The sequence below is a fragment of the Nesoenas mayeri genome, assembly GCF_963082525.1.
Source record: "Nesoenas mayeri genome assembly, chromosome: 3".
Taxonomy (NCBI): domain Eukaryota; kingdom Metazoa; phylum Chordata; class Aves; order Columbiformes; family Columbidae; genus Nesoenas; species Nesoenas mayeri.
In genome coordinates this window covers 80621586-80641318 of record NC_137544.1, presented here as the reverse complement: position 1 = coordinate 80641318, position 19733 = coordinate 80621586, and positions in this window count along the sequence as shown.

The following is a 19733-nucleotide window of genomic DNA, read 5'->3' as shown; positions in this document are numbered from 1 at the left end:
ATAAGAGAGCATGGCCTTGAACTCTCTGGCTCCTGGGTGGCTCAACTGTGGGCTTGGACATGAGCCTCGTGTTTTCATTTCATCCAAATACATGACTCCTCAAGCACCGAAAGGGTGAGGAACGTGTTTGCTGCCTCACAAATACCAAAGTGCTGGGCTTTTCCTGCCCTGTTGCAGGAACACATGATTATCCGTGTTGATGTACTAAGCTTTATTTTCAACCCTCACTGTTACCATTGTTGCTTTTGTGGCAAGAAACTGTAGTCAAATGTGAGTATTCAAAACTGAAGGCAACTCTTGTAACAAGATGCATATAGACATTAAGCCCTAATCTAGATCAAGGGCTCCCTGTGTACAAAGCACCGTGTAAGCAGAGCAAAAGGCAAGGTTTGGGAGAGTTTAGTGTTTTGTTGTTGTGTTCTTTTTGTTGTTGTTTGTTTGTTTTGTTTTAACCCAGGGCATAGGAAGGCTATGGATGAAGCAGTAATGAGCACTATTAGAAAAGACACTTATTTTCGTCTTGTCAGATTAGTATCTTACATCAGTCTAAGAAACAAGGAGAAAAAAAAAAATATATATGCAGAGAATTCATCCTGCTTTCTTCTGTTTCACTCCACTGAATTTACTGGCATTCACTCCTCTTATGTACTATAAGCAATGCTATTGTTTTTTGTTCAGCATCATGTCAATATCTGATTAGACACAAATAAGTTTCTTCTATCCCGTCTAGCTCAACACTGATCTAAAATACCTCAAGCACCATAAAAGGACTCTAAGCAGTCTAACATTTCTGTGTAAGATTTTGCATTATTAGCAGCCTGACATTTCTACCTCTCATATGAAAGCCTAGCTGCGTCCTGCAGAGGAAGTCAGATGGCTTTGCAATAAACCACAGTTCTCAAGGTTGTCCATACAGGCAGGAATTAGTCAGTTGGAAATAACTTTGAATAAAGATGTGTTTAGTGGTATACAGGATCTAAGATTTTTTCTGCAAATAAAGTCAAACTATTTCCATATATATTTTTTATTATTTTTTTAAGATATATTTTTACTTCTACTCCTGTAGTCCACAGCAAAGTTACAGTTCCTTCAAATGGCATCAGCCCAAACCTTTTATTAATAAGGCTGCTTTTGTTGCCAACTGAAGTCTTAACTATGTGGAAGACTTCAGAGAGACCTTAAGGCAAAACCAACACAGAAGTCATCTTTATTTATATGTATCTTGACACAACTGCCTTGTTCCCTCAATTAGGGTCTGCTCCAGCTGTGTCCTACAACCTTTGATACTCCAGTTGGTATAGCTTGAAGTGAACAGATCCAGCCTGCTGGAAGTCATACAGAGAAAAGAAAGAAATACCTTGTTCATGACCCAGAAAACTATTCCTCATGCAAATATTAACATGTAGTATAACTTACGTTTCAAAGAGACAGAATGTCAAGTTACTTAAAAATTCCTATAATTATGATGTCTGCTGTGAGCTATTCATATTCTTTGTTGATTGTATTTCATTCCACAGTTTCTTCCGGTGCTATTATGAAAATAAGTACAGAGAACAGAGAGTCTTGAAATATTTATAATAAGTATATGCAAAGGCAGTTTTAGAGAACACAATTTAAAACTCTCCATTAAAAACATATCCTTCATGTAAACTGCTGTGTTACAGAGTAGAGCACTGAAGAAATAAAGTTCTAATAAAAAAGACAATAAAGACCCAGGCTGTCACATGAAGCACAGAACAGAAACCTCCAGATCAATTAGATAACTGAAATAGATCACGAGACTATTTCAGAGCTATCTAAAACAAGTCCTCACTGTTTCAATGTGTTTTTTACCCAGCACATCTCAACTTTTGTTTTATAGAATCATTTGTGTAATGACTACATGAAAGTGCATTCAACCTCACTTTCTTCCATTAAAACAATTCTTTAGTAAAACCTTAAATACAAGATGCTTCTGAATCCTTCTATGTTCTGAGCACAACTGGTTTTTACAAGCACACAGATGTAACCGGACTATGTGGTGTTAGTTATCTCAACAGTTTGTGGGTTTTGCAAGTATTTCAGACTGTTTCTGCTGCTAGAAGGAATAACCACAGAAACTGGTTTATATTGTTACCTCATTTATCATCCCAAAACAGATAAAATGTGTCTGATGTACTAAGCCACCTACTTGGTTGGTTATTTTTAAACACTAAAGTTATAGCTTCTTGTCTTTCTTAAGATTACCCCCTTGACATCTCTAGACAACTCCTAACTTTGTATCAGTTAGAATGATAAGGATCCAGCTTAGGGAGATCAGTTGCAGATCTTGGAAGACTGAACATGAGCTGCTTTAACACCTCATTATCTGCTATTTATTTATTCAACACACTCATCATGTTTTTCTTGGAGGATTTGTGTTTAAATCAAAATCCACATTCAGCACAGATAGGGTGAGTACAAATTGTTTGACGCAACGCCAAGGATATTTTGGAAACATAATATGAGTCCCCGCTTTCAAATTAACTGACCAGCTATTTTTCTTAGTTTATCGCTACCATGTTCCCTCTTGAAGGCACTCAGGAGGGAAAAGAACTTTTGTGATGAAAGAAAAGGAAAAAAACAATCCACACGTGCAAACAGGTAGCCTGGGTCCCAGGAATGTGAGTAAAGTGCTATGTGGGCAGCCTGATGATCCTCTCTCCTGCATAAGCACACAGTGCAAGCAGGTTACAGAGGAAAGAGTAGGAAAACAAAGCACAAAGGACTACAGCTGGCATGTTCTGGAGCTGCTGCTTGCTTTGACAGATTGTCCCATAGCGTTAGGACTCAAAGCCACCATGGAGGAGATGGAGGGGGCTATGCAGCCACAGATGTTTCTTCCACATAGACAGGAAAATGCAAAGAGCACCGGGTAACAATAAGTGAAGGTAGCTAGAGGTTGGGGAGAGGAGCTGATTAGTGTTCCCTGTTCTTTTCTTTCAGTAAAGTAGTATCTTAACATTGTATGCACTGCAACTACCTGTCATAGCCCATCCAGCGCTTCGTCTTAAAAAAGACTTCTTTCTAAATGAAAGATAAAGTTTAGAATACTGAGCCTACAAGTATGATCAACTTTTTTACAACAACAAAAAAAGCTTTTCTCTTCTGGACTGGAAGCTTCATAGGCAGTTAGGGATCGGTTACATATTTTCTGCTGTGTTTTTAGACCTTCCAGTTTCTCTCAAAGTATGTGCATATGTCAATGTGTTATGTCTGAAATATGTTTAGCTACACTAACACTCTTGGAGGTAAAATGCAAGCATATGTCTGCAGCTGCTCCTATCCTAGTCCAGCCATCTCTGACTGGCACACTTTTCTGTCTCTTGCCACCCATGCAACAATCCAAATAAGTCTCACATATGCATGGAGTTTGTCTCTTCTTCATTGCTATAAGTGCCTTTCATCCTTATGCACAGCTAGTTACTTCATGGCATTCCTTCTACTTAGAGGGTGGAAACCCTCTTAAGAACATGAGGCTGTTTAGAATCCCTCCCTGGGGTGGCTACAAGCTGAAATCCAAAATTCAGCCTTCTTTCCTGTGAGATAATTCCAATGCAATTGCAAGAGAGTTCCAGATATTTTCAGCAGTGTGCGAGTCAATTAGTTTTGTGTACAGCCAGAATCCTTATTTAGCAGCTCATCATGTTTTTCCTCAGGTCCTAGATAATTTCAAAAACATACCTTTAATAAAAGTAATAATAATAAAATGGTCATAACACAACCTTACCTTATTTCCTGCCAAAATGTGTTCTGATGTGGATTCAGCAACTTCTACTTGTGTTCAGTAGTAACATTTTCACACAGACTATACTTATACGAGAGTCCAAGTGTCTGGCTTTTTTGCTCTGGGCACCATTTCCAGTCACATGAACGGGGAACAGCTTGATTCAGATGTTAACAGCCACTGACATCTGAAGGAATGTTGTTTAAAAAAAAAAAAAATCATAAATGCCTTGAGAAATTTCACTGCTTAAAAAGCTTATCAAGACGGTTATTGAAAATATGGTATGAGTGTTATTGGTGAGGAACAACAGCATAATCTGCATGGTAACATGATACATAGCTATGTACAGTATTTTAAGGAGCAAACCATATTGAATAAAATTCTGTCCTGTCTTTCATGTCTTTACAAGTTCACTGAAGTAGGATTTGTGTGAAAATCAGGGAAGTATCTGACCTTTTGATTTTAAATGGCTGTCAGAGTTTGAGATATTAAATGGGATGAAATCCATCTCTGGACGACAAAAGTGATGAATTAGAATAAATCTGTGGTTGGCACCTAAGCTTTCAGTAAACTCCCTCTTCCCTCTTCATTTATTTTAAATACATTTTTCAATTCTGTAAGGGGAATTGTTTTTATTGTCTTAGATTTGAAGGAGCTCTCCATCAGATTTGCAACATTGGCGGGGGGGGAGGCATAGGAAGGGGAAAAGAAACAGATTTGTGTTTTACATTTCACAGAACTGCAGTAAAGGAGACAGAGTTCAGCTCTCATTTGTCCAATTCATTCCAGTCTCTGAGGAAATCTCATGTTCAGAAGGTGACCTCAAGGGGCACAGCTATGTCCCTGAGTATTACAGGATAAGGAGTAGCTGCATCCAAGTACCTAACAGACTCTTATTCCTCTCTGTGTAAACAGAAGTTACTTGGATTATTGTAAGCTTTTTTTCGTACCTGAAATGCTTCTTTTCTGTACTCTGTGAACCAAAAAATTTGAAAAGCTTGTGAAGCTTAAAGGACTTTTCAGAAGTGTTAAAATCTTTTGCCTCTTGAGATCAGTAAGAGAGGAAAAAATAACTCAAACCCAGTTAAACGTAGACAGATAAAAGCAATACATGCACATTGTCTATTTATAACATTTGCATGGTTCTGGGAGCAGAATATGGGTATTTTTCTAAGCCAAAACAGGGAGAAAAAAGGAAGTCAGTTTCCTCTTTCCCCATTAGCATGGTTCCCACAGCTCTTTTATCTTCAGCCAAAGAGATAACCAAACCACTGGCAAACCAAGTTTCTGTGCTACTTTCAGGAGAGAAAAGAAATTGCTAGGTGTGCAGCAGTGCAGAGTGGTTGTTCTAACACGACCAAAAAATACCTGTTTTCTAATGCATGCTTTGCAGGAAAAGCTTATACACAGTTTTTGGATGTCAGACTTCCTAACTATGTACAGACCATCTCTATCATACCTGCACATTAATTCCATCCAACATTTGCTAGAAATGGGCTGATTTTGCATGTTTGTTATGGGCAATCAAAGGAAAGAAGCAAAACTACTAAGGGATACTCTTTACTAAGGGATACTCTTACCTGGATTTTTTTTTGTTGTTCAGAAGCTAATATCAATCTAATTTAGTGATCATGTCCCTCAAAGATTAATTAATATCAGAAAACTCCTCCTTCATATGCATTTCAGATAACAATAAGCATGTTAGACTGAATGAGCATGAGCTACACAGCCAGCGCTTGTGTTCCACAGAAATGTACTGGGTGGTGTTTCAGTAAGAGACACTATCCATGTGGTGTAGCAACCACACTGGCAGATCTGTCTGATGCCTGCAGATAATGGAGAATAGATGTAGTCTTGTCATTTGCTGTGAAAATTCTCCTGAAAGATATGTAGTGCTTGGGGAAAACTAGATCCATCTTAACCCTGTATACACAGTCCAAAAGCCAGATATAATAAAGCAGAGTAGAACAGTTGTTTCATTCAGTTTGAAAACATGAGAATATGTTTCTGTTTCTTTGTTGTATTTTCAGTCTAGATTACAGTTAAAGAATTATGTGTTTCTCAAAAACAAACAAACAAACAAAACAAAACAAACAAAAAACCAACAACAACAACAAAAAACCCAACATAGTTCTGTCCAACAGGTGTGAAATTTTGGCACTCCAGAAGGAAGAATTCCAACAGCCTTTGAACTCAGCCATAAGAACACCACTGTGTTCCTGCTTCATGAGAATTCTTCCCCAACCTAAGATTTAAAGGAAGAGACCTAAAGAGGATTAGGTTGCTCACTATTTTCTGCTCCTCCGTATTTACTACATCATCATCGTTAAGATATTGAAATACCAAAACAAAGACATCACAACTTTCTGGAAACTCCACAGTCCAAAAGAGAGTGGTTTGTCCTGTCTGAGTGGGTTAGCAAGTTTATAATGAAGACGGTTTTTGAGATTATTTTACAAAATCAGCTCATAAAGTAATAAATGATGTAAAGGTATTTGTAGGAAGGAAGATAGTGCAAGCAACATAAAAAAACTACAGGAGAGCCAGAAAATACCTTTTATTTTAAAAAATCCACAACAAAACCCACAACGAAATGGGTAAGATAGCTTTTAAAAAATCGGATGGGAAAACTGCCTTTTGAATTAATTTTGGAGGTAGAACAATCACAGTAGTGACTTAAACAGAGACTGAATATGCTCCAGCTCACCAGCCGATAGACATTCCTTCGATTCAGCTATCAAACTGCATGTGGGATCCTCTGAACTTATTATCCAGGTTTCAATTCCCTGAGGAAGGTGTGTTGGGTTTGTGTGGCAAGGTTTTGGTAGTGGGGATGGTACAGGGGTGGCTTCTGTGAGAAGCTGCTAGAAGCTTCCCCTGTACCCAATAGAGCCGATGCCAGCCAGCTGCAAAACGGACCTGCCACTGGTCAAGGCCAAGCCCATGAGTGATGGTGGTAGTGCCTCTGGGATAACGTAGTTAAAAAGGGGAAAAAAACTTGCTGTGCCGCAACAGCAATGGAGCAAGGAGTGAGAATATGTGATAGAAACAACTCTGCAGACACCAAGATCAGTGAAGAAGGAAGGGCAGGAGGTGCTCCAAGCACCAAAGCAGAGATTCCTCTGCAGTCTGTGGTGCAACCCATGGTGAGACTGGCTGTCCCCTGCAGTTCATGGAGGTCCACAGTGGAGCAGAGATCCACCTGCAGCCAGGGAGGACCCCACACCAGAGCAGGTGGATGTGCTTGAAGAAGGCTGTGATCCCATGGGAAGCCCATGCTGGAGCAGGCTCCTGGCAGGACCTGTGGCCCCAGGGAGAGAAGAACCCAGGCTGGAGCAGGTTTTCTGGGAGGACTTGTGACCCCACAGGGGACCCAGGCTGGAGCAGTTTGTTCCTGAAGGACTGCACACCGTGGACAAGACCCCAAATGAGATCAGAGTGTGAAGAGTCCTCCCCCTGAGGAGGAAGGAGCAGCAGAGACAAGGTGTGATTAACTGATTGCAACCCCCACTCCCCATCCCCCTACACTGCTGGGGAGGAGGAGGTAAAGAAAAATGTAAGGAAAGTTAAAACCAGGAAAAAGGGAGGGGTAGGGGGAAGGTGTTTTAAGATTTTGTTTTATTTCTCTTAATCCTACTCTGATTTGATTGGAAAAAAATTAATTTTCCCCAAGTGGAGTCAGTTTTGTCCGTAACAATAATTGCTGAATGATCTCTCTGTGTCCTTATCACAACCCATGAGCTTTTTATTACATTTTCTCTCCTCTGTCCAGCTGAAGAGGTGATTGATAGAGCAGCTTTGATGGGCACTGGGAGCCCAGTCAGTGTCAACCCACTGCAGAGCTATGCACAGATCATTTAGTGAGATAAATGTGAGGGTGAATTTTGTATCTTTATCACTACTAATTTAACTGCAGGTACAAGTCAGAGAAATTGCTCCTGAAATTATTTTCTTCTAATTATCAAACAATTCTATCTTAATGTTAAGACAAAGTCAATCAAAACCAATGCCCTACAAGGAAAGTCATACACGTATGGAGATGTTTTGCTGCAAAGATGTCTCCCAAGGTTCCAGTAAGTCAAGAGAGGAAAGTGGATTTTAATTTGTTGCTTCTATCCATCAGGCAAAAAAATACATATATATAGTGAAGTCACCATATTTAGTGGTGGTGTCTAGGAAACTACAATGATGGAAGAGACAGAGGATAGGGGTTTTGTTTGTTTTGGTGCAGGACACAAATACAACCCCATTGTGCTTATTTGAAATATAAATAGAAGATAGAGTGCATTAAAATCATTGCCCTGCCAAAGGCCATGCCTAGGGTAGAAATATAATAATTTTTTCCACTATTCAAAGTAGTATCTAGAGTAAGACGAAATGAGAGCGGCTGCTTTTTCCCCCCAGAAGTTGTTGAAGGCAAGCTAAAAGTGCTATTTCTTGGAAACTGAGTCATGAAGTACAAAAGCTTTCATTAAGAAGAATCTTGCAGAGGTTCTTGATGTTGAGAAGCCAGAGATCCCCTTTCTTTATGGAACACAGTCTTCTCAGATGAGGCGATTGTTATAGCTAAGTACCCTGTAATAGCCTTGCTATTGGTTCTCCTGTTCTGGAAAAGCCACATTTGATTTTGAAGTAACCATTAACTGCCCACCAGTTTCTAATCCTACTCTCATTACTGAAATGAAGTTTTAGGACTGAAAGCCACACAACGTGAAATGTAAGAACTGTAACTTGGAGAACATCACTGTTTCGAAAATAAAAGCCATAACAATATTTTTACTGTATGTGTTCAGTATGCACACTTTGCTTGAAAATTCAGCATATAGCAAGCACTTTCACTGCTTTCAAATCCTGTAATATAGTATTTGACCTGATTTCTCAGTTCTGTTAGATGTGTGATGTGCCAGATATGCCAGTATTCATGATGATTCTAGCGCTGAAGTTCTTACATACAGAAAAAATGTAAGCATTTTAACTGCATTGCTGATGAAGATGGAATAGGATTGGTGGAGGCACTCAAAGGATGTGAGGGAAAGCCAAATTGTGGAGCAACAAGAAGGGCTGCACTTCCTTTATTACTGCTCAGAAGTGTATCTTACTTTACACATGCAGGGAGATAAAATCTCCTAATTCTTTTTTTTTTTTTTTTTTTTTTTTTGGTGGGTATTTTGTCAGGTAAATTATCTCTCTGGCACAGAAATTCATTGGAAATTAAGCAATACCTCTCAATTTTTCTTTAGTTTTTAGCCCTTATTTTACCTTCTGGTCGTTATTTCAGACCCACTTACCAAAATACAGCTGAACATATTATTCCATCAGAGCACCTGCATATGGCTGTGTAGAGTAAGTTAAGGCAGCTATTTCTCATGAGCAGATTTTTCCTATGATATAAAGCATCCTCAGAACACTGGGTGGATATTATTAAATTTTATGGTATCCTGTACAGTGATAGTACTCATTTTATGGAGACAGCATAAAGCAATTAGAGTATCAGCCTTTACATCATATTCTACATTTCAAAGGCAGAGGCACAGTTACCAGAAAAGTCCTAATTTTTTGACAGACCAGACTACTGTTGAAAGTTTATATTATAATATTATCTCAGAGGAAAAAAAAAATCCCATCAGACATCCAAAATGGCCAGAAATAGTACAGAATATGTCTAGCATAACTATACTACTGGGAAACATGCAATTCTTGCTCTCAACCCAAAACAGCAACTTCATTGCTCTGCTACCTGCTGTTGACTGCAAGAGAAAGCAGCAAGCGGGATTTCCTGTGGCTTTTCCGTATATGTGGGCCTGAGGAGAATCATGATCCCAGTGTGTGGGATATACATTACCTCAGAAATTAGATTCATGTCAGTGAATATGCTCCCAGTTTTAATACTCTGCCTGCTGTGTCTGTCATATAGCCTCTAAAAAAGAGAAAGATAGAAAGAAGATAAAGAGAAGACAAAATCTAGACGGATCATTAAGAAAATAAAGTTGTTGACTTTGTTTATAGGAAACCATATAATTGTTCTCTAACAATTGCAAGGATCAGGAAAGCATTTCACAGTTCAAATTGAAAATGAATTATAGCATCTGTCATCATTTTCTGAGCAGATCCTGGGTAATTCATACAGCTGAACTTGTAAGTAACACACTGCATGCTCCAATACATGAATCAGGAGGGGTCCAACAACAGCAGCAGAAATCCCACAGACATCTCAGTATTGTTGTGTCTGTTTTACAAGCATGGGCACATGGACAGATGATGTACCTCCAGAAACTAGGTGACAGAACTACCTCGAGCCCGAGGCCTCTGCCCAAATCACTGAAGACCACAGTCCTTAAATGGAAGTCATCACTTTAACTAAGCTGTGCCCCTGTCTTGGGGTCCCGAGCTGATGCTCAGATTCTACTCCACTTCTCAGGAAGGTTTGATGCTGTACCTTCTTCAGAGTGCACCAAAAAGTCAAACACTCTGTTTAAGGACAAAGAGAGGAAGATCTGGCTGTAGATATAACCACCTTCTTTTAACAATCCTCACCTAAGAGATGGAAAGAAAACTTCATGTGCATGCAGCCACATAGAGCACTATTCTCTAACATTTGGTTACAAAAACATATGCTGCACAAAGCTGAAGCTACAAGTGCTGTGACAGATTTCCTTGTGTTGCCTTCCAAACCAACTCACCCACCCAGAAGTTCGCTACTGATAAAAGGATGTTGTTTTGCTGTACAGTTTGTATGTTTATATGCCACTCCCTGCCTATTCTGTTATTTTTCTTCATTTGATGCTCAGTTTCTTATTAAAAAAACAAAGTTTCTAATTAATATTATCCTTCCCCCTCAGCAGCCTGTGGATATTTTAAGATATATGCATGAAAGAAGTGTTTCCATAAATATTCCCGGTCTTGTACTTAGTAACCCCTTTTTATTTTAGTTTGAAACAAATTAAGTTACATTTTGCTTCCCTGTAAAAGGTTCCTACCATTAAGATGTAAAATATTAGCTATATAAACAATGTGGTTAAAACCCCAATTGCTTCTTTTTTCAGACATTTTCTTTCAAGACATCTTTACTGTGTAAATATAACTATAATTTGTAACAGAGATAATACAGGCTAAAAATGAAAGCAGCTCCCCAAACCACCAAACACTTAAACAATTCTGATTTAAATGAACATATAAAGCTACATTTCTTGAAGCTATGCCTTAGCTCCAGTAAAAGTCTGAGGAATTCACTAAAACGGCAGAAGACTCACCTTCAGAAGAATCAGCATGGAGGCTCTCATTTTTGTATTACAGGGTACCTGATCAAATGTGTATGGCAAGACTTAATGCTGATTCCATCCACCTCTGTAGTGATTAAAAAAAAATGATAGCCAAAATCTAAGCTCTCCTATAGGTTTGGCAAACTGAAGAGAAGTAACATCTGGCATTTTGCCTGAAATTAATTGGTGAAATGTATTACAGGCTGTGCTCTTATCATCAGCTGCCAAGTAGCATTTGGATAATACTTCTTTACGAGAGGAAAAAGGAAGATCTTTCTTTTACTTTCCAGAGCTTTGCATCCACCAGACAACACTGTCAAGCAGATAACAATTAAGAACTGCTGGTGAATATGAGAGAGAAAAAGTTATACTGTTTAGTTTTTCCTTTAAAAACTGCAATTCTAAATGTAGAGGGAGACAAATACCTTTTTCTATGGAGTTCAGGGTAATAGCCCAGTTGATAAAGTTTCAGCTTCAAGATGCTTTGTCTCAGTATCTTTTTTAAGCACTAAAAGTCAGACCTATTTTTTCCTCTTATTATAGATCATCAGTAGAAATTACCATTTCTGCAGGGCTGTGAAGCTGCACCCGTACCTCTTTACCATCCCTCCAGTCTCTACCACTGGTGTCTCTGTGTCAGTGCTGTGTTAAGGCTGTTGGCAGATTCACATGTATACCACTCTCTGGGCTGTGTTAAGCCTCTACAAGGAGGAACCAGAAAACAATAAAGACTTAAAAATACAGGAAAAGGGAAAAGAAAAAGCTCCCTGAAGAGCATAAGTTGAAAGGCTCTGTTCTGCTAATGGCTATTAGCATAACAACTTACATGGCGCACAGACGTCAGGGTAACCTCTGTTTATTCCCTCAAGTGAGAAGCTGAAACTGAGCATACATGCCTCTTAAATTTGGATGAAGGTGGATGATGTGGCAGAGAGCAGAATAAAGGAGAAAACAGCAGAAATAAAATAAGGTGAAAAATAAAGATAAGTAGGCAAGAGAGAAAATGGGAGACAAAAAGAGATTAGGTAGAAAGAATACAGCACAAACTTTTTTTCTCTCCCCTTCTTGGATCACATCGTGTGGCAGGAAAGGCCTGGAGTGGTGGGCATTCCCTAGGGGCACGACCACCAGCCTGTCTCCCTTGAGAGGAGGATCCCAGTGGGCTGCTTCAGGCAATAGCAGCTGGAGCTTCTCCTCAGCCCTGGGCTGGCCATGTGTTCACTGTGGCTGGTGGGGGACCAGGGCTCAGCCTGGGCTGTGCAGCAGGAGAAAACCTCAGCATGCTGTTAAAATGAGGGGCGGTAGGGAACAATCACATTCTTTCCAGCAGGACGGAGCTGTTGAATGCCTTCCTATAAGATTGACAGTCCTGCTGGCAGAGCAGAAAGGTTTCTTGCCTCCTCACTGGTAGCAGATCCTCTCTGCCTGCATGGTGACACACAAAACTCTGTGGTTTGGCACCAAATTCTTCTGGGCCTGTTTTAGGCAGAGCATATGTAACACGGCTTTGCAGTGACAGCTAGGATGGCAGATATGTGAGCCCCAGACTTTCAGCATTAACATTAAGAAGCAACACCAGTTTTTCCCATGCATAGAAAGTCTTTTAAATCACTACAGAATTTATCTTGGTCAGGTCTGGTTCCACTGGGCCAATAGAACTGTAGCACTAGAACTGCTCTTGGTGAGGTTCGGTAAACTCACAGCAATAAACCAGAGGAGGTGCTGCCCAGACAGAAAGCTGGATGCAGGCAGAGTAGTGAAGAGAGTAGACATCTGTGGCACAGCACAGTAATTAGAGCTTAAATTGAGATTAATCCCCAGGAAATCTTTCTATTGAGGCACTGATAAATACTTCTTTTCAGACAAAAGCAGAGCCACAGAATGATCAACTATTCCTATTTTTTTTTGAGGAACAGTTTACCACGAATCTAGTAATTTCAGATTTTTGTCCCAAACTGCAATATAGGTGAACGCACACATAGCAGGCTTTTCCACTTGCACAAATCCCATTTTCATATCAGTTAACTGAAATAATTACAACCTATTTAACTCAGCCATGAGAATAAGGTTCACAGCCCCAGTATGAGAGTATGTATCAACTCCTGGACTTATTTTTTGATCAAATAAGGTTTAAGCATTTGTATAAAGGTGAGCATCTGGGTGACTGGTTGATCAGACAAAAAGCTGCAGGTTGGATGCTGCTGGTTATGTCTCTGTCAACTACACTTTCATAAGGAAGCAGTTAGAGATAGGCTGTGAAAACCTTTGTGAAGGTTTGTGCATTTTTGATAAAATGTATACCTGTTTTGTTTTGATTTGTGTTAGGCTCTTCTGCATAGTTTGGTTATCAAAATAGCATCCTGGGAAAATAAACAGCCCCCAGGCATGGATTTTAATTCACATTTATTGATAGAGCAAAGTAATTAAGTGCAGCTAGGCTTTGATATCAAATTAAAAACGTAATGCTAAAATTGGGAATCAATTTCTCTGTTAGTATTGCCAGTGATGTCAGCAGGATGGCTCTTGCAAATGGGTGCATGAGTCTGGTTTACTGCTCAATGTTATATTCTTTTTTTCTGCATTTAAATAAATAAGTATGACTGAGTTAGCAAGTTCTTTAGAATTGTTACCATTATTCAAAAATGCCTTCCAGCTTTTGAATCAAGTTTTTCCCCCTAAATCATGCAAATATGAAACTGCATGTAAACATCCAACACCAGAACAAGGAGCATTAAGAAAAACACCACAACATAACACCAAACCCACAGAAGCTGTCATTGTTGTAGCTTTTAAAAACCACTGTATTTCTCTTGTTCTTCCCAAGTTTTCCCTTCCTAGGCTCCTTCTCTGATCTCTCTTTTTGTATTAATATACCTTGAAACCTTGAAACTAGTCCCTCCCTCCAAGCCCCATGTATTTATTCTTCCACTTCTTGTCTCTTGCTCTTAAGAGAGTTGTCTTTTTTTTTTTTTTTCCTTTTCTTTTCTGTTAAAATTATATAAAGCAGTTCATACCTGGAAATGAATGTGAAAAAAACATGCTTTTGGATGAGTGGAACCTGAAAGACAGCAATGTAGTAAGATAAATATTTTTTAAATTAAAGCATTTTTATTGGGAGGTGGGTGGGGAGGGAATCAGCTTTCTTGATGTCAGTGGCCCACATAAATGATGCAAAGGTTTAGCAACCCCAAACCCAGCAGTGCATTTCAGGGAACTTTTAATTACACACAGAGTCTGTGGGGAGGGGAAAGCTACAGCCAGGGGTAAGGTATTTTCCTTTAATGTTGAACAAAACCTGTCTACATCTAACAAGCAGAAAGCCCAAAGGTTGAGATAACATCTCAATAGGTTCCAGTTTCTGAGATAGGGGTATCCATGCACTTGGGATTAAGTATCACGCCCTCTGCCTAGAGGGCAGCTGTCTACCCAAGGAGGCCGTGCCCTTGTACAAATGCCAGAGCCATGGTACAGCACTTTTGCACAATGGGAAGGGATTAAAGATGTGGGAAACCTAGGGAAAGTGCAGCTCCTGTTCTGCGATGGAGGCTGTAAGCCACTGCCCTCCTCTGGGGCCACACCTGACTATTCGCCTGCATGGGTGCCCTGAGAGTTGGCAATACAGCACAGGGGAATGTAACATGGTGAACGTATCTGCTCAGAGTGAAAAAGCCTGAGATAATACTGACCCCTCCTGATTAGCTCCTTTGAAGAAAACATGACAGGAACCATCTTAAGTAGTTCTGTTACAGGTTTTCTTCATCCTTGTAACTGGTGATATCCAGTGACCTGCCAAGAACCATATTCCAAGAGCCATGATCAAGAACTACTTTACCAAAGACGTATTTTTTTGGTTTTGGCTGGTCCAGGAAGTAGAATTTAGGAACAAATACTGTTTAACATCCTTTACACTTTAATTTAGATGGTGTGCATGATTTAGATCTATATAGGTCTACAGGTGCAGATACTCACATAGCTGTATATTTAATGTATAATAAGTAAATTTAACAGAATATATTTAATTCATTTTTTACTTAAAAAAATATATTTGAGAGCTCAGCTATATTGATATATTTACATACCTTCTCATAACTTTTTTTTTGTAGCTAGACTTGCTCTGCCGTCAGCCCGAGCAAGGACTGAACAACATCTGTTCCTCAGGGAGCTGCGAGGATGTTGTGGTGGGGATGGAGCCCAGGGCTGCGTGTCACACTGCGGTGCCTCACTTGATCGTGCAGTGCCACCTACTTGTTGCTGCGGAGGTTTGCAGAAAAACAGTCACTACAATCGGAAGCAGTTACTTCCCTAACAGGTTGTTAGAGAAGAGGTTTGCCTGGTTTCCCGGGGAGGGTCGCGTTGTTCCCCCTCTCTAATGTGCTATCCCAACATAATTTGTTTATAGACTATTTCAAAATTTAATTATTCTTTTTCAAATTTAGAAGGCTCAGAATTATTACTGTGGTGTACAAAACGTTCATCTGAACCACATACAAAGTTACCAAATTTCTATCAGGCAATTAAGGAAGGATCCTTGAGAAAAGCAGTTGTTAGGAACGTAATTAACTAGAGAAAAAGGATTTTCCTCTACAAGTGACAAGGTCTTACAGAAATAAGAGCAAGAAGTAGCTTACATTACAGGCCTAGGAAAATATAAATATAAGAGCACAGGCATACACAAGAGCCTGCAGCAGTATCACAGCACTAGTCATTGGGGTTGCTCCCACAGCTGATTGAAGCACCATAACCAGATTGCAGAACAACAGTAGCAGTACGGTCAGTCTCAATGTAACTATGGAGGTATAATGCAACCGTAAAAGTAGCTTTAATGCTTGCTTTTTGATTCTTAAAATTATGTTGTGGCTTCTTACAATTGTATGGAAATTTTTCTGTCTTTCTGTAGATTCGTATCTTGGTACTTATGCGGTAATCTGCACTTTCACATAATCAAAGCAAAGCCAAACCAAACAGAAGTAAATATGCTTCTAGCACTTACAGCTACAGATCACAATCTGAAAACACAAACATTAAAGGCTTAAAAAACCAAGTACTAATTAAATAATGTCTCCTACCTCCTGGCTTTCTTTAATAAATAAATATGTAAAAAAAATAAACAGTCCTAATTCTGGGAGTACTAATGCATGACCTTTCCTTTTGTAGTATCGAAATCCTTTTTATATCCTGGATCAAAACTCTTTCCCTTTAGAGAGAGAGATAGAGGGGGGAGAGAGAGAGAGGAAGAGAGAGTGTGCATTTACAGTCTTTGGCAGAGAAATGTTTTTGTACTCATCTCTGAGTGCCCTTCATGGCATGTAAGAGGTTGAAACAGTGATGCATGATATCAGCACAAATGCCAGTCCTTTGATAAATTCATAAGGGTTATTATTTTATAACCAGGATCATCACTTCTGTCTGATTTTAGATTTTTGTTTGGCATCAGAATTTTTGGAGGTGAGGATGAAAATGTGTCTAACTAATACAGATCAGCTTTCTGCAAAAGCAGAGAAGCCCTCTGCACACGTGAGGAATAAATCCATTAAATACCTCACCAAATTATGAATTAGACTTTTTGTTTATTATTTGTTGGTCTGTCCAGAAGGATTCTGTTTTCTCATGCAAGGAGCAAAAAGGAATCATTAAAAAATGCTTTTAGGATCACCTGCTGTTTTAGAACATCTTGAAGAATATGTGTGTGAAAACTGAAAGATCAGTGGATGGCACTGTTGGCTTGCAGGTGGAGAATCATCTCCCACATTATAAAATATGCACAGCTTTTAGGGTTATATGTATTTTGATTTACATTTGCCTAGCACTTTGCAGAATTTGCTATATTTAAGCAAATCTACCTTTCTCAAAAGCCTGATAAGGCTTACAGGAGCCTGGAAAACTTCAATATGCTGCCTGCATTGTGATTCTGGGTGTAAGGGAAATACAGCTTGAGGGCCTGAGCCAGTATGCACCAAATACAAGGGAAAGATTCCCACTGAAGCTGATGGAGTACCTTTGTCCTCTGCCCTAAATTCCAGCTGGAATGGAGCATATTAAAATTTACCTTTCTTAAACAAAGTCTGTTTCCACGCTGAAATCATAAAAACTGATGGTTATTTAATTTTTACATTCTGTAGCTCACTTGCAATAGAAAGTGTTCGGATACAAATACAAAAACTGAAAAAAAAAATCCCTTCAGTCACTGTAAGGAAGATAATAGGTCTTGAAACACTGATATACATCTGATTTTACCTCTTTAGTCCATACACACATCACATGAAGACTGGATTTACTGAAAACTCATACAAATGACACTTTTTTCCATCTATAGGGTACTCTCTCATTCAGGCTCTGATGGCTTTGTCTCAGCAGATCACAAGTTCCCTGAGAGTCCTTGAGCACTCTGAACACCTTTGGAACAATATAGGACAGAGAAAACAACATTGTTGGGAAAGCATAATGTGGTCAGGTATGCAGAGAGGTAATGCAAACTCAATAAGTCAAATCCATTAATACCTGGGGTTTTTTTCTGCAAAGGTACTTATGTTGCTACATTTTATTGAAACTAAAATTTTAAAAGTATTTACCATTCTAAGAAAAAAGAAGGAAAGCAAGAAAGGAAGAAAAAAACTCCACTTTTATTTTTTAAACTGAGCACTGTAACTCCAATATACTAGTCAAGGTCCTGGAAAGTGGAATACAGACAGAGACTGAGTAAAGGTGATTTTTTTTTTATTATTTTTTTTTATTTTTTTTATTTGTTTGGGTTATTTTTCCTCATTCAGTTGACTTCCTGAGTTGACCCTGCCTCTCTTGGATTAAAAAATAGTATGAGTTAAAATATCCTCTAAGGGACTTTGGTTTTGTCATTCAAAGGTTTTGAAGCAATCTTTTATCCTGACAGATAATGTATTTCTGGCATGTCTGTGCATCTCCACACTTTTCTTCCAGGCACCTTCTGTTGTCATGGCTACGGTATCCACACTCTGAAAAATAATAAATACATACACGCCCCCCTTTTCAGAGTAAAGGAAAATCTTATTTTTTCTGTTTGTGAAAAGTAGTTTTCTGCACCAGATATATTTTAATATTAGAAACAATTTTAAATTACTAGAATCAGAGTCCAGTTTTATTCCCGCAAATTTTAAGATGAAATATACTGGGTCTGTCTAGTCAATAAGTTCATGGCTGGACACTATTGGCCTAATAAGCAGCACTGAAATCTTGAAATATGTCATGAATCACCATCTCTCCTCACTACCCTGTGAAGGGAAACCTCCCCTAGAAATCTGATACTGTTAGGCAGAAAGGGCTGAGACTTTCTGATCCTTGAAGATCAAATAATTCAAGACGCAAGTAGCATTTAGTGTAAGTAATATGGGCAGTGGGGACAGAGTCTATGGTGCAACTCCATTAGATGTGGAAAGATCCGGCTTCAGGAATACAACTAAAATGACATGTTTCTAAATGTAACCTTGGAATAATCGTGCTAACCGGTAGATGACTCTGCTTTGAGCCAACTTTTCTAGACTCAGGGACTGAAAATAAACAGCACAGATTTTTAATTCTCTCACTACTGAGCTCTATATTAGTACAGCTATAGATTGATAAGAATATTATTTTTATTTGTTTACATAAGGCATCATGCCTTATTACACAAGGCACAGTCCCCACTGCCACATGGCCAACTGGGAAGCTTTTGAGAAGCCGAGCGCACCCTGTGTCACCCCATCTTTCCTCCATGGCTGCACTTGGGTTCCACAGCCAAACTCTCATCTCAGTTGCACTGTCACCAAAAGAAATACCTTCCCTCTGGCGTACAGGCATAACTACACACAGGATGTACAATTTGCTCAGCTTTTTGTCACTTGCCACCTTTCTTCCCCCAAAAGCTCAGAGGAAGCTGCTTACATTACTGCATGGCAGGGTGTTTCTGTAAGGTCAAACCTCAGCTTCCACGATGCTTGCGTAGAGTTCTTCCTTTCTGAAATGCAATAGCTCCTCTGCCTGGTCATATATAAACACTGTTGGTCTGGATATTGTCATGTGTGTCTGACTCTGAAAGAGATTTAATTTCTTTTTGGCAGTAGCAAAACTACTTGAGAATAAAATTTAGCAGAGTTTCAATCAGTGCCACCAGGCTGCTCACAGAGCAGCTCCCGGACATCTGCCATAGATTTCCCACATCTGACAGGATTTTTCCCAAGGCACATGCCATTCATCAAGGAAGGCAAGTGACGTCGCCTGTTACCAAAACCTGTTCACTTAATGCATGTGTAATGAGGTGGCTAATGCACTGTGAATGGGAGTGCCTGGCCTTAATAGACACAGGTATGGACTAAATGATACCATAGGCTTTTCAGTCATCCTGCACAAAAAAATGCATATATAGATTTTTGCATACAACAATAATTTTTCAGATATAATTAAAATGAAATACAAGATCTTTCTTTTAATTTTTACTTTGCAGCTCTGTTAATCAAAGGAAAAATAAAATAAAAAAGTGCACTGTCTATCATTGTTGTGCTAATCTTAATACTGAGAAGTCCACAATACCAAAGCCACAAAAACTCATTATAACTAAACATTATAAAGCTGAAAATAAACATTTAAGGAGAAGATTAAATTGTCAGAAGCAATGTTTAAATTCAGAGGGGAGACTGTGCTGATCTGCCTGCTAGCCTTTCTGATCTCAGCACTACAGACAGTACTTCTGATTTATGATTTTGTTGTTGTTGTTTTGTGCA